The sequence below is a fragment of the Pan troglodytes genome, chromosome 4 (assembly GCF_028858775.2).
Source record: "Pan troglodytes isolate AG18354 chromosome 4, NHGRI_mPanTro3-v2.0_pri, whole genome shotgun sequence".
NCBI classification, from domain to species: Eukaryota; Metazoa; Chordata; class Mammalia; order Primates; family Hominidae; genus Pan; species Pan troglodytes.
This window is the reverse complement of record NC_072402.2, coordinates 114,470,806-114,486,871: the sequence shown is the minus strand read 5'-3', so window position 1 is coordinate 114,486,871 and position 16,066 is coordinate 114,470,806. Positions and strand designations below refer to the sequence as shown.

The following is a 16,066-nucleotide window of genomic DNA, read 5'->3' as shown; positions in this document are numbered from 1 at the left end:
ACAGCGCTTCAAAGTCAGAATCTGATGGCTTTGGCAAAGCCATACTTTGAAGAGTGATGAGGAGGGAAGTCAATTAAAAACAGGTTGCAGGATGTTGCATTTCAACTAAAATGGCTGCTGATTTTTATGTATTGGAAGCTTTGAGCCATCAGTCTCAACTTCTTAATTGCAGTAAGATAATTAGCAGAAAATCATAACATCTTATCTTTCAGCAAACGTTTTGGCTTGCAGTGATTCCTCCCCCCACCCTCTATTTTCTGACAAGCATAATTATTGGTATAAGAGATCAAAGTAGCTACTTACAGGATACAGTCAGATTATACTCTTTAAACCCTCCAGCTGTCTGTGTGCCTGGGCCAAACAACCCTTGCTGTACTGCAAATGACCCTCCCAGGCTGCATAAAAGACACATCAGGGGAAGGGAGACCAGAGGGCATCCTTATGCAAAATGTTTCTTTGGAGACAGTAATTTAACACAATTGTAGGGGAAAATAGAATTTGTTTTATAAGCTGAGAACAATCAAATCAAGAAATGTCAAGAAACCTCTCCCGCTTTTCACCAAGCTGACTCAAATAAAAACGGGAATTCTTAATTAGAATCTCTTACTATTACCATTTGCTCTACTTGGACGTGACCCAGGGCCATTGAACTTGAACATTTTGTCAACGTTTTCAACAATCTTTGCTTCCCTTTGCTATCTGATGAAGGCATGTTTACCAGCCACATGGTGTGCCCCATTTTATTAGGTGGGGTTGGTCTCAAAGGGGTTTTCTTTGCTCTATGCCTAGGATTCTAAGGCTTTCTTCACCCCTTGTGATGTATAGACCCACCATGGGCAATAGATTCTATCAACCATGCCCGAGGTTTCACACAGGCTACTTTGTGCTTAGAGAGCCGTCTCTCCCAGCAGCAGGTAGGCTCCAAGCAGTGACAGACAGCCCACTGTGCATAGCTAACAAGTGCCTCACAGACTGCACTGCGATGCCTGTGGGTCTCTGAGGAGGGTCCTTACTCTGGCAGGCAGTGCCTCTGAGATCACAAGAGTTGGTGGGAACACTCCCAGAGGGTAGGAAGGAGTGACCCGGCTGGCTGTGGGAGTTCTGTCCTTATGGCACAGCTTCTACCCAGATGTACGTCTCCCTCCAAGCGCCTGAGACCTCACACTGTTACAGCCAGTCAGCTGCAACAGCGAGTCACAGAGCCCGGAAGCAAGCATGGAAATGGAGATTTCCTCGTCTCTATTCAGTAGTCAGTAGCTCCCCTTCATCTTGAACCATTCAAAATGGAATGAAGAATGAGAATCAGTGTCATTGGAATTCCCTACATTCAGGATAATTTGATAATCTCTAATTTCTGGGTGCATTTTCTGGTTTCTGTGTACTTCTCAAGACTCTTGATTTAAAATAAATCATCATCATATTCTCTCAAATAGAGCCCCTAGAATAACTTTGGGGGAAGAGTTTGGAAGGCTAAGGAGAAGTTCTACCTGAAGCCCCCTGATCATGAGCCTGATTGGATGTGACTTCCTTTTTTTTTTTTCAAATGGATTCTCACTCTGTCACAATGCCCCCCTCCGAGGTTCAAGCAATTCTCCTGCCTCAGCCTCCCGAGTAGCTGAGATTACAGGTGCCTCCACCATTCCCCGCTAACTTTTTGGATTTTCAGTAGAGATGGGGTTTCACCATGTTGGCCAGGCTGGTTTCGAACTCCTGACCTCAAGTGATCCACCTGCCTTGGCTTCACAAAGAGCTCAGATTACAAGCATGATCCATCGTGCCTGGCCTCACATAAAACTTACATTACATACATTTGTTATGCTTTTCTCTTGTTAATCTACCTTTAGTTATAGGCACCTCAACTATGAACCTAAAAATAGGTGAGTAAAGAAATCTTTTCCCTGCAACTCCAACAAACAGGAAATAAAGTGTTAGGCTCCAGAACACAATACTTGAAAATACAGTACCCTGTGTGCTGAATATTTTGAACTGGAGGAGAATGGAAGGGCCTCAGAAGCAAAGTCTTTCTGACCTTCTCTCATCCTCCTGTCTTTCACCCCTCTATCTCCCCTCGAAATAATTTGTAGAAACCAGAATTCCTCTTCGCCAAGGCAGGTCACAGAAACTAGAACTCCTCTTCCCCAAAGCAAGCCATAAAGCCTAGAAAGGACATTCTTTGACTTTCTCCCTTCTCCTTCGAAGAGCCTCATGTGACAGGTGTCCTGTCTTATGTCCAGAAGGAAACGAATGCAACACAGAGATGCCAAGAAGAATCTAAATAGGCCATTGTTGGGTTTCCCCTCTCAGTCTATTACCATTAATTAGATCATACCCATTTGTCCAATCACATTTCTACAGAGCTGTTCATTCCTCATTCAACCTGAGCATAAAAATCGGCAGTTTTCCCTGGGTCTTTGGCTCTTCATTTCTGAAGTCACCCCTGTCACATACAACTTTGATTAAATAGATTGTTTAAGCTATTCTCTTGTTGACCTGTCTTTTGTTTTGTTATTGGAGTGTAGGCTATGATCCTTAAGATGGGTGAAGACACGGTAACACCTTTCCACCCCTGTGTAAGTAAATAACTGTGGACTCCAAAGCATTTACCTTGCTCGTAGATTGAAAACAAATCATCAAAAAGAAAATAATTTATCAACAAAACCCAACTTGGAGGAAAAATGTAAAGCTTATCTTAGCAGTCTTTTATGTAATGGTAGAGTATCCATGGGCAGAAATAGCTTTAAATTACTGATTGAGAAGTGCAGTGAGTGATTTAGTGTCTGTGTCTATAGTAACAGATTGGGTTGGTTTTAGATAACTATTTCCTAACTTCAAACTTTTCTTTATGATATTCCTTTTCTCTTTTATCTTTGAACTTAAGGGAGGAGACCACACCTCACATTGTCTTATGCCCAATTTCTGCCTCCAAAGGAAGAAAAAGTAAAAACTAAAAGGCAGAAATGAAATCCACAAGCAGACAGCCTGGCGCCACACCCTGGGCCTGGTAGTTAAAGATCCACCCCTGACCTAATCGGTTATGTTATCTATAGATTACAGACATTGTATAGAAAAGCACTGTGAAAATCCCTATCCTTTTTTGTTCCGATCTAATTACCAGTACATGCAGCCCCTAGTCACGTAACCCCTGCTTGCTCAATCGATCACGACCCTCTCACGCGTACCCCCTTAGAGTTGTGAGCCCTTAAAAGGGACAGGAATTGCTCATTTGGGGGGCTCGGCTCTTTAGACAGGAGTCTTGCCGATGCCCCCGGCTGAATAAACCCCTTCCTTCTTTAACTCGGTGTCTGAGGAGTTTTGTCTGCGGCTTGTCCTGCTTGTCCTGCTACAAACTCTCTGACGGCCTACTAATTCAAACTCTTGCTTTCAGCTACACCAAATTCAGTGGCAAATGGATATGTAAATTTAGAGTTTAGAGAGACCTTAGAGATCGTCCAGATGACTTGCTAAATAGTTGAGGGAACAAAAGCTCAGAAAGATCAAATGACCTGCTTGCCACAAATTACAATAATTATTGGCAAATCCGGTTCTACTACCAATCTAGTGATCTTTCACCACATCCGGGACAGTCATAACCATAAGCCAAAAATGACAGAGAAACAGATAGGTAGTAAACAGTTTCTAAAAATTAGCAATAAAAATAATAAATGGGATAATAAAGATAATCATTCATGCATAAAATATAGTTTCAAAAAAAGAAGTTGGAGGTTAAAAACTATTTAGGTATTTTTCTTCATTTTATTTGCATTAATGTTGACTATGCCCATTCTATTCTAGGCACTTCACACATATTCCTTAATTTAATTCCCATACTAATTTCAAAGGTTTTTACTTTTTAATCTATAAAAATATAAAAAAGAAAAAAGGTTCATAATCTTACTAGGCAAATAAACTATGTGGACATTTTAAAAATAAAAGTAACATACAGACCTAGCTAGGAGACCTAAATAACAGAGAAAAATATAAATTAAAAATGTTAACTTCCCTCCTCCTGCCCAACTTTCCATTCCTCTCCCTCAAGTTAACTTCTAACTGTTTTTTTATAATTCCTATCCCCCTCGTTATTAAGCACATATGGGGATGCATATCTCCTGATGTAAAATTCTTTTACTTATTACACCAAAGGAAATCTGATATACATATTGTTCTACATCTTGCTTTTATCCACTTAATATTTTTATATGTTTCTCCACATCAGCACATATGCCTCTACCTATCTTAAAAGTTTGTGTAATACGCCATACTGCAGATGTACTCTAATTTATTTAACCACTCCCCTATTCGTAGTATGAGAGCTGTTTCTAGTTTTTTTCTATTAGGTTAGCATTATTCATCTCATTTTACAAGTAGGGAAACCAGAGCTCAACAAGGATAAGCAAATTAATTGCTTGATATTTCTCTGCTAAGAAGGCACCAGGGCTACCAAGTAAATTCACATCTGTATGTCTTAAATCCTCGATTTTTTCCTTTATTCTAAATATTTACCCAGACAACCCAAAGCACTTGATCTGCTAATCAGACAGTAGAGTTTTTTGGTCATTCCATCAACACCTCTCAGCTAGGAATTCTTTTTTTTTTCCTCTATTGTGTTCACAGGAATTTGTCCAAAGTTATACTGTGAGAATGACCTAAGCAGTTACAAACAAGTTATTTGGGAAACACTCCTGTCATTTTTCTGTATTAAATTAAAATTGACCCAATTAAATAGGAGAGTTTCTCTTTTGGAACAATGGAGAAATGTGACTTCTTCTCCTCCACCCTGGGTGAGGAAGAGTGGAGGGGATAAAAAGAGCCCACATTTCCTTCCACACTAGCAGAGAATGGAGACTGGTTCTCACAGCCACTAACTATGCAACTATGCACGGAGGGGGTAAGAGGCCCACATGGTAATGAAGAAAATGCTGGGACCTCAACTGCTTTGGTGATTTGGGGCACCAAACTCACTAATTATATGGAAAGAAGAAGGAGATAGATTCTCTACTGTACAAGGAGGGGAAATGGCCACAATAGGGCCACACAAGTTAACCCAGCCTCCAATACAGGATAATTTCACACTTTCCCGCAGGGGGTAAATGACTTTGTGTGTGTGGCTGTCCCAGAGAATTAGTCCCCTCTTCCGGAAGCCTTTAACTCCTGTCAATAAGCCTTCCGTTGCTATGCAAAGCTATTGAGCCTCCTGAATAATTCCATGCAAGGTAAAGTGCCCTGCCTTCCGACCTTTTTGTAAAGTATTGTGCTGTTGCTTGTCCTTGCTACGGCAGAATATTTCACCTTCTTCTTGTAAATAGCTACCACTTTAGAAGGCTTGTCCGGTGATCACTCACAGCAAGGCCACCGAATGGCCAGCTCTACTGGGAGTTGCCCTAACATTCACTGGCCTTACTGTTCACAGACCCTTGCTAAACTCTCAGCCCTTCCATGCAAACCAACAATACACTTGTCACAGTGTAACCCTTGCACACCAAAAAAGTCTGAGAAACTGGAGTAGGAGCTCAAGGTATAAGCACTATTCAAAGTAGTACTGCCTTCCAAGACCAGGTGGAAAGGGTAACAATTCCACAGATTACAGTGGTGGAATGATATTTTAACATATATTTACCCAAATTGAATAAATCCAGGCATTATGTGACCAGATTGTTAAGTGAAGACTGAAGATTTGCTCAGTGTTATGGAAACACATCTTCTAAGAACCTAAGTGGTTTCTAACTTTCAATCACCCTGAAATAGTGGCTTCTCAAGTCAATTTGGATAGTTTCTCCCTCCACCCTAGCTATAATAATTTTGCACAATGATTTATGGTTTTACAATAGTTTCACATATGTCATTTTATTTGACACTAAAAAAATGGTTTGTAACAGCCCTAACTTGTATTTGTTTGACACTGTTTTATATTGGAAAAACACAGCTCAGGATTTGTTCAAGTAGATGATCAGAGGCCATCCATCAGCTTTCTAATGTTTGCTCACCTACTTCCCAAACCTCTGGGAAAAACTTGTATGCTGGTGTTATAAGAAAAAAACTGCTTACCTTCTCTTCCTGCTCTGGGATTAGCTCCCCACATGTAAGTACTGGAAAGAAGTGAGAAGATATTTTGCTTCAAACAGAGTTACATCCCTAAAGAGCTACAAATCCTTGTTTTATACAATCTGAGGCCCATCAGGGGTCTGAATAACACTCAGAAGCTGTTCTCATTGAGAGCATCTACATTTGCCAAGAGCCCAAACGTGTAGACAGCAGACAACTGAACAGTGCCAAGGAAGATGTTGAGTGGAATGAGTGAACTGCAAACCTGGGACAAATAACACATTACTTGAGTAGAAAAGCTGAGAGTTTTAAAGACGTATGGTCCTTGCTGTCAGATCTTTATGACTCATCCCCTGGGGCTTTGTCTGTTTATATGTGCAGTTTACTCATTGTCTTTCCATTTATATTTGGTTTATGTATAGGGGGCTTAACGCCTATGTATGTATATGGTTGGAAAATCTCCCTCTGGTGTGTCTGTTTTTATTCTTCAACCTAAAATACTTCTAAAGACCTTCCATTTTAAATTCCACACTAAAATCAGTGGCTAAATGAAAGCATCTTTTTAGCGATTGTCTGTCTCTGCTTTATGCTGGGGTTAACCCACTCCATGTTTTAAAATTGGACTTGGAAAATATGGTCCATAAAGTTGGGGAAGGAGTATTCAGATGTACAGCCAGACACCTATTTCCAAAATAACACAGCAGTCTTTGCAAATGTCCCCAGATGGCCTCAGTAATCTAAATTGCAGATAAGAAAATCACTCTGGGTTATTAGAGAGGAAAGTTTTACCTTCAAGGTAAAAGGAAGATGATCTTTCAAGCTTAGAAATGCAACTAATAGATTCCATCTGCAAATTCAGCTCTCCAGAGAGGTCTCAGGAGCAGCCATTTTCCCCTGTCTAGGACCCAGTACAGTTTTAGCTGGAGGGACAATTTGGAAGAGAAAAATAAACATTAGCATAGCCAAGTAGATGATCTGAGTTCACACATGTCTGCCCAGTACCCAAAACATTCTAAAAGTAAAAAAAATAAAAAGAACAGTAGGGTGAGTTGGTAACTTTGTCATTTAATCCGAAGAGTCTAGTTGTCCATCTTTATCTTGTTACTAGTTATTCAGACTTCAAACATTTGAGAATGATTTTGATGTAGGAGGCGTTCAATCCAGTTTGTTCTCACAATAGAACTGCATTGTGCAATTTTAATTAAAAATTTAGGGTTTCACAACCTCTGAATCACTTCACTCTATTTTTCTGTTTTGTTTTGTTTTTGCAGTTCCAACATGTTTTCCAGGGATAGTATGTTGATTAGTCAAAGTCATGTGTATATTCCTTCACATTTAGAATTTACCCTTCATGCTAACATTACCTAACTAGACATTGCCTATGAATGAATGCTATACATTCACTTAAAACATCACTAGGGAGTAATGAATCTTGTCTGCACAGAACAGGAAAGGTAACCCTGCTGTCTGGCCTTCAGCCTCTCACTGCCCCACTCTCTTGGGGCATTCAGGAAACCGCTGTGTTGAGAACGCATTCCTGGACAACAGAACTTACATTGTTCCACGGCTTCCAGAACCGGCTTTGGGTGTTGCTGCGAAATCTTCACCCTGTGTCTGCAGCAGCTGCCTTCTCCTGACAATCACTTCCATATGCCCCATTTTAGAGCTAGGAGGAAAAGTACTTCGGGCTCAGTTTGGCCACACACATTGAAGAGGACCCTCTCACGCTAAAGTGGCATTAAAAAATGTTTTATGGTATTTTCTTAAAAGCTAGGTTTTCACAGAGGTCTTCAGTCTAGGCAAACCCTAATGTTTTTGTTAAAATAATAGTATCTTATAAGCAAAAGAGCTTTCCTCTTTTTTTGAAGAACGCAATAAGAGAATCCAGCCCTTCAGAGATAAACCTCCAGGTCCAAGGTGTGTCTTCAGCAAAGCCATGTTCTGCAGCCCCTCTGTACCTGAAGAGGGAATCTGGCTTTAAGCTAGGGCAGACAGTCAGCATAGGAGCTACTGGTTCCTGGAGAGCTAAAAACATTGGTGCACAGCAGGTTTCACAAAAACATTCACAGCCACTGAGTACCTGATGCTACAGCACATTTGTCAGGAACATTAAGGCCTCTGCTTGGTTACCATCAAGGGCTTTTTCTAAGGTAAATCTGATCTACTATGAAACAAAGGAGATGCAAATTAGAAAGGGTGGCAAGTAGGTGGTTTTCTTTCTTGGCATCTCAGGGAAGTAAACTTCTGAGTCAGACATATCCTGTTTTGTTTTGTTTTGTTTCTCCATGTTCAGCAGACATCTCTAGGTGAATTTTTTTTTTTTTTTTTTTGAGATGCAGTCTTGCTCTGTTGCCCAGGCTGGAGTGCAGTGGCACGATCTTGGCTCACTGCAACCTCTGCCTCCCGGGTTCAAGCGATTCTCCTGCCTTAGCCTCCCAAGTAGCTGGGACTAGAGGTGTGCACCACCACGCCCAGCTAATTTTTGTATTTTTTAGTAGAGACAGGGTTTCACCGTGTTAGCCAGGCTGGTCTCGAACTTTTGACCTTGTGATCCACCTGCCTCGGCCTCCTAAAGTGCTGGGATTACAAGCGTGAGCCACTGTGCCCGGCCTTCCGGGTGAATTTTAAATGGGTGAATATAAGATGTTAGTTTACATGCATGTACTCTATTTTAAGCAAGCATAATTAATGAAAATACATGTGGACATGAAAAATAGTGTTAATTCATTTGCAAAGGAATCTTTACTGCTTTACGACAACATTTCTAAAAGTCCTGAAGGTGTGGTCTTTCTTATTATATTTAAAATTCACTTGGTTAACCAAAAGTGCCCAAATTTTTCCCAACCTAGTGTCCTAAGTTAGATCTATCTACTTCAGAAAATATGTTTACTCTGTTTTTTTTGTTTTTTTGAGACAAGGTCTCACTCTGTCACTTGGGCTGGAGTGCAGTGGTGCAATTATGGCTTACTGCAGCCTTGACCTCCTGGGCTCAAGTGATCCTACCATTTCAGCCACCTATAGCTGGGACTACAGGCACATGCCACCATGCCCAGCTAATTTTTTGTAGAGATGGGGTCTCACTGTGTTGCCCAGGCTGGTCTTGAACTCTTGGACCCAAGTGATCCTCCTGCCTTGCCCTTCCAAAGTGCTAGGATTACAGGAGTGAGCCACCGCTCCTGGCCTACTCTCACTAATGCTGAGAAATAAAGCTAAATGATTGCCTGAAGCACAGAATAATACTTAATTTTAAGAATTAGTATCAAATGGCCAGGTGCGGTGCCTCACGCCTGTAATCCCAGCACTTTGGGAGGCTGAGGTGGGCAGATCACGAGGTCAGGAGATGGAGACCATCCTGGCAAACACATTGAAACCCCGTCTCTACTAAAAATACAAAAAATTAGCCAGGCGTGGTCGCACGCACCTGCTGTCCCAGCTACTCAGGAGGCTGAGACAGGAGAATCACTTAAACCTGAGAGGCGGAGGTTGCGGTGAGCCAAGATTGCACCACAGCACTTCAGCCTGGATGACAGAGTGAGACTCTGTCTCAAAAAAAAAAAGAAATAGATTTAGTATCATAGTCATATGGACTTGGACCCCTGCTCTATGCAGGGCTTTGTACTGGGCACTGTGTACTCTACAGAGAGAGAAAGTGTGATTCACAGTTGCTTGACATAAGATAATACTGAAGATTCCGAGTAAATGATTTTTTCCCAAGATCATGAAGCAAATCAATTACAGTCTGGCTTTAAATCAAAGTCACTCTGCCATATCACCAGTCAAACACTTCTTGAATTTTGACATCATTCTTCTTTACTCTGGTCCTTGGTTAGCCTTTAGCCATAGCAAACCTTTCGACCTAAGTGATAACCACAGGAAAAGTGAAATAGGTGAAGCCTAAATATCTGCTAAGAGGTAAGTAAAGGCATTGATGTAAAGGATAGACTAGCAAAAATTCAGTGAAATTATGAAATAATTTGTAAGGTCTCTTTTGAGTGAAGGGGGAACTTTTAAGTAATGGTATACCTTTAGTGGAACCCAGTCATTTGCTATTTCTTGAAATGTTTATAAAGGTCGGCTTGTTCCCTGAAACTGGACTGATTTTTAGGTCAAACTTAATGTGCCATATGATTTTGCTTAAGATATTACTTTTCTACATCTGTTAGGCAACTAAATAGAGAAAGACATGATTTAGGACCAAGGTGTTTTTTTTGTTTGTTTGTTTGTTTTTTCACCACTAAGTCATAACCTTAAACAAAAGAACTTAGTGAACTGTGATTTTAGGTCATCTACTAAGGAGATACAGCAAGCCCCAAACTCTAATCAACCTGAATTTATGTTTGAGGGGAAAAAAATGAAACAAACAATCCTAGGTTTGTCATCTTCTTAAGTCGCATCCCATTTAGAGAATCTCTCATGCCACAATGTCAAATGTCATTAGGTTTGACATACATAATTGCATTAAGCTACAGTGATGATCCCTAATGAGACATTGAATTTCCTCCCAAAAAATCAGTCACCAAAGCACATTTTCTTATGATGAATTAATTAATAAAATACAAGGCTTCTTATGCAAAATATATGCCAGGGATTCCCAACTGTGTTGATGCCCTAACTACTCTGAATAAAAAAGCTGAGGCTTAAGGATAATACAGTCACGAACACTGGGATTCCCACGGATGCAGGCAATTTCACAAGCCTTCTCTTATAAAATAAGAAGTGTGGGCTATGCCATGACCAAGGTAAGCACAGGAGGACCAGACCATTGTCAGGAGGGCTGTCCAATCTAACAATGAAGAGGAGCCACTCATCCTCCCCAGCATGTTCTGTAGTCTTTCAGAGATGAACATTACTGTCTGGCTAATGTTGACTGACTTCTTTGAAGACAGCAATTACCAACTGTTATTTTTGAAGAGCCAGATATACATAGATGCATATGTTTTTTTCATTAGAAAATACCTGCTCTGAGTATACTCTGGTAAGATTGCAAAGGAGTTACACATGTAAGTCCCTATGAAACAAGATGAAAGGACAGTCTGAAATATTTATCAGCCAGTTACCCTGGAGCAGAATTAGCCCCTATTTGTTCCAAAGTGCTCTGCAAAATAATGATTTGGACCTTGGGAGAGAACTGATTATGCAAGTAAGAATTTAGCATCCATTAGGCACTCAGCGTCAACATGCCCAGCCTTGGACCCTGGTTTCTATTGTGAGAGGATCATTGTCAGGACACCGTGGTACTCCTCAGCCATGCAGAAAAGTGTTTCAACTTTTTTTTTTTTTTTTGAGATGGAGTCTTGCTCTGTGGCCCAGGCTGGAGTGCAGTAGCGTGATCTTAGCTCACTGCAACCTCCACCTCCCAGGTTCAAGCAATTCTCCTGCCTCAGCCTCCTGAGTAGCTAGGACTACAGGCGCCTACCACCACGCCCAGCTAATTTTTTTTTTTTTTTTTTGAGACAGAGTTTTGTTCTTGTTGCCCAGGCTGGAGTGCCATGGCGCGATCTCAGCTCACCACAACCTCCACCTCCTGGGTTCAAGTGATTCTCCTGTCTCAGCCTCCCGAGTAGCTGGGATTACAGGCATGTGCCACCATGCCCGGCTAATTTTGTATTTTTAGTAGAGACAGGGTTTTTCCATGTTGGTCAGGCTGGTTTCGAACTCCCGATCTCAGGTGATCCGCCTACCTTGGCCTCCCAAAGTGCTGTAATTACAGGTGTGAGCCACTGCCCCCGGCCACACCCAGCTAATTTTTTTTTTTTTTTTTGTATTTTTAGTAGAGACAGGGTTTCACCATATTGGCCAGGCTGGTCTCAAACTCCTGACCTTGTGATCCACCCGCCTCAGCCTCCCAAACTGCTGGGATTACAGGCATGAGCCACTGGCCCTGGCCAAAAGAGTTCCAACTTTAAAGAAAAAGCCTGTGGACAGAAGTGTCAGCCTAGACTCTTGTTCTCATATCATCCTTTTGGCACCGAAAAAAATTTTGTAGTACAAATTCTGGTGTCTGGCTATCAGACTTGGTTAAGTTATACAGCAGAACTAGAGAAGCCCCCCATATTATCCAATTCTTTTTTTTTTTTTATACTTTAAGTTCTAGGGTACATGTGCACAAAGTGCAGGTTTGTTACATATGTATACATGTGCCATGTTGGTGTGCTGCACACATTAACTTGTCATTTACATTAGGTATATCTCCTAATGCTATCCCTCCCCCCTCCCCCCACCCCACAACAGGCCCCGGTGTGTGATGTTCCCCTTCCTCTGTCCAAGTGTTCTCATTGTTCAATTCCCACCTATGAGTGAGAACATGCGGTGTTTGGTTTTTTTGTCCTCGCAGCAAATTACCCAGTTCTTTGGAGAGTCTTATCTCCTAAATGCACAGGACTCAGGCCACAGGAGTCCTCCTGCAGCATTTAGTGGTGTCAACACTGGATGCAAACCCAACACCGGGAGCCCACAGCTCTTTGCTTCAGAGATGAGTAATACTGGCTGAGTCATTGTTTCTATCTGCCTTTTCAATGCTCTCTCCAAAAAGTATCTCGTAATAGACAATCTCTGAGCTCACTGCTTACTGTAATACTTCTTATGTAATAATTCTGGCGGTGAGCAATCTCCTGTAGTATTCCATGACAGCAACACTGACTGTGCTGTGTTAACCTTGATTAATGTTATTATTTGTACACCATAAAGGTACGTTTTATTTTTCTATTATCTCTTATATTTAGACTGGGAGGCATTGTTCTGTCATCCTTGTTTTATTTTAAGAAATTGAACCATAAGGAGGTTAAGCAATTTCTTCAAATTCATGTAGCTTGTGAACTTTGAGCCTGTGCTTCCTGTTCATTGAGTCACATTATCTCAATTTAAAATTGGCTGCGTTTTAAGTAAAGAAAATTTAAATTAAAAAAAAAGAAGAAGAAAGAAAGAAAGCCATCCAGAGAAGCTGTGCACAGTGGTAATAATGCGCTAATGTGCTGATGGAGTTCAGGACAAGCTGCCCCAAAGTACGGCACCTTGGCATTTGAGAAAACAGCGGAAGCACGAAGGTCACCCTCGCCTTCTCCTGCTCTTCTCCCCTAAAGCAGGTCCTAAAACCTAGGAAGAATTTTCTGACCCTCCTCTGAAGGAGATCACAAGACCCTCATGTGAACTGTGCCCTCCCAATACTGGTAGGAAAGAACATCCTTATTTCTGAAGAAAAAGGGTCACAGAGAAGAATCTGAACAAACAGTCCATGCTAAGTACCCTCCCACACACAGTTTATTACCATTAAATCATACTTTTTTTTTTACCCAATCATACTTCTTCATAACTATCCACTTCTTCATCAAATCTACCATAAAAATACACCAGCTTTCTCATTTCTTCAGGACTTCATTTCCTTTAAAGACTGCTGTGTCATGTTAAACTTACAATAACTAAGCGTATGTATGTTTTCCACTCATTAATTTATCTTTTGTTACAGGGGCCTCATCCATGAACCTAGTGATGGATGAGAAAAATATATTTTTCTTCCCCCACAGTGCATACAGGCTTTGGATTCTGAGTCATTCAGTCAACAAATGTTTATTGAACACGGGCTGTGTGCCAGGCATGCAGTAAAGCAGGAAGGAAAGACCCTTGCTGTCATGGGGTCCATACACTTGAGTCCGGGGTTAGAAATGGGGAGAAACAGACAAACTGAAACACAGTATAAACACATAGATAGGAGAGAAATAAAGAAGGAATACCAGATCGCTGTAAAGGCAATGCTGGGCACCACGTGGTGTGATATGATGGAGAATGACCTAGTGGTTGCCATCTGAGGGGGCTTGCCACAAACAGCCGTGAAGGAAAGCCCTGATTTTCTATCTTATCTTGATAAACACTTTGAAACTCAAAGGCCATTAAACTCTGATTTTAAAATGGACCTGTGTCTATTTATGTCAGCCACACTCATAACAAGGAAGTAGGGGTGCGGGGTTGGGGGGCGGGGCACAGGGGAGAATGTTCTAAGCAAAGGGAGCAGCAAGTGTAGCAGACGGGAAAGACAGGCTGAGCTCCAGACTCAGCTCTAACCCTCTCTGGTTGAGTGACTTCAAGCATGTTACCAACATACCCAGGTCCTTTGTGAAAGGCCCTTTAAAAGAGAGACAATTTCTAACTCATAGGAACTTCCGTAAATTAAATGACACCAGCACATAGCAGTTACTCATAAAAGGTAGTTGATTTCCTACCTTATCTTGATAAATCCTTTAAGATTCAAAGACCATTAAACTCTGATTTAGAAATTGTCCTATGTCTTATTTATTTTCCTGAGCAGCGGGCAGCTATAAGAGCAGCAGGAAATGTGAAATCAGAGATGATCTAGGTTATGAGTTCCTGGAAATCAGGGCTAAATTTACTTATAGGAGGAAACAAACAAGATGCCATTCTTTTGGGGACAAGGGTGACTTCTCCATTAGATGCAGTACGATAGTGCCTAGGACCCACGATCCTTTGCAGAAAAGGGGAGCTCCACAAAAATCTTCTAATTTCCTTAAGATTAGCAGAAAATAAAAAAGAATTCTTAGGTGTATTTTAATATAGAACATCATAAGTTTGTCTTTATAGCAGCACAATCGTAAGCTTTCATTTTTAATGTTACCTTAGGGAGACAGGACCTCCAAAGACAAAGTCCCTAGGCCTTACAAAGTCCGTATCCCAGCTGACTGGGGAAGAGAGTGTTCCTTTACTGCTCCTGATCTCTTCGCCTCCATCCGCGCCTGGGGCTTCCTTCACCGGCTCCGCTGCCCACCTTCTTCCTTAGCCATCTTGCCTTATATTACTGCCTATGCCCAGCCCCTGCTTTTTTTTAGATCACCCAACCCAGATTTTTACGCAATTTCCCATTTCCCACAGCTTAGATTTCGTAAGAAAATCCCCTACAGGTGGTATGGCCACGGCAGGCCAGCCCAGCCCAGAGGCACTTAAGCACACGGAGCAGGGAGCCCGCGCGCGCGGAGCTACGTGCTTCAGGCCACATCATTTTCACAGGGAATCCCCACAGGCCTGGTCCTTTGGCAGCCTGGGTGCTAAATGCAAGCCACAGCAGGTTTCGATTTTCAACTGCAATGACTCTTGTTCTTGGTCCTAAGAATTCACAAATTGTTAAAGTCAATAATGAGACATACTCTCACCGCTGCAGTGGGGTTGTTTCTTGGCTTGATGTTTTGTTTTGCTTTGGCTTCCCAAGAAGTGTCAGAACTGTCTGTACTCTAAAAACTTACCAAAGAGGTAAGCTGTGTGGACAGGGTGCTGGATGTAGATGCCAGCCAAAAAAAAAATTTAAAACTAGGCCGGGCACGGTGGCTCACGCCTGTAATCCCAGCACTTTGGGAGGCCGAGGCGGGTAGATCGCCTGAGGTCGGGAGTTCGAGACCAGCCTGGCCAGCATGGTGAAACCCTGTCTCTAATAAAAATACAAAAATTAGCCAGGCGTGGTGGCAGGCGCCTGTAATCCCAGCTACTCGGGAAACTGAGGCAGGAGAATCACTTGAACCCGGGAGGCGGAGGTTGCGGTGAGCCGAGATCACACCATTGCACTCCAGCCTGGGCAACAGAGCGAGACTCTGTTTAAAAAAAAAAAAAAAAAAAAATTCTAAAACTAAAAAAAATTCCCCTCAGAGATTGAGCCCTTAACTAGGGCAATCCCCAGGTGAACTTACAAAACTAGCTAACAGTATCACATCCCTAGCGAAACTGAGGCTTCCTCAGCTCTGAGCCTGCAGCCCTAACATCTCCCAAACAAAACTTCATCTCAAGGAAACACTGTCACTCATTTACATTCTACCAGGAGGTGAGCTCTCCTTGTCACGTAGTCTAGAGACACTTACATTTGGATTCTGATTTTAATTATATAAAGGCTGTAAGGGATTTTATGATGTACCAAGAAATAAGTAGAAGTATCCTATTTGGGGGCTGCAGTGACCTTCTCTAAAGCTGAAGTTATTTTACTTTTTAAAAAAAATTTTTTTTAACGATATAAGAAATACATGAATACATTTTCCTT

At 41.7% G+C, this 16,066-nt stretch overlaps 1 long non-coding RNA gene across 1 annotated transcript in view; it reads right to left on the bottom strand.

Annotated features, from left to right (window-relative positions):
• LOC104006526 (uncharacterized) overlaps positions 1-14,873 on the bottom strand; it is a 49,942-nt gene extending 35,069 nt beyond the window's left edge. Inside the window, exon 1 of the long non-coding RNA XR_001717861.4 lies at positions 14,663-14,873. This is a non-coding gene — a long non-coding RNA (uncharacterized LOC104006526). The remainder of the gene's footprint in view (positions 1-14,662) is intronic.
• Between the last annotated feature and the right edge of the window lie 1,193 nt (positions 14,874-16,066).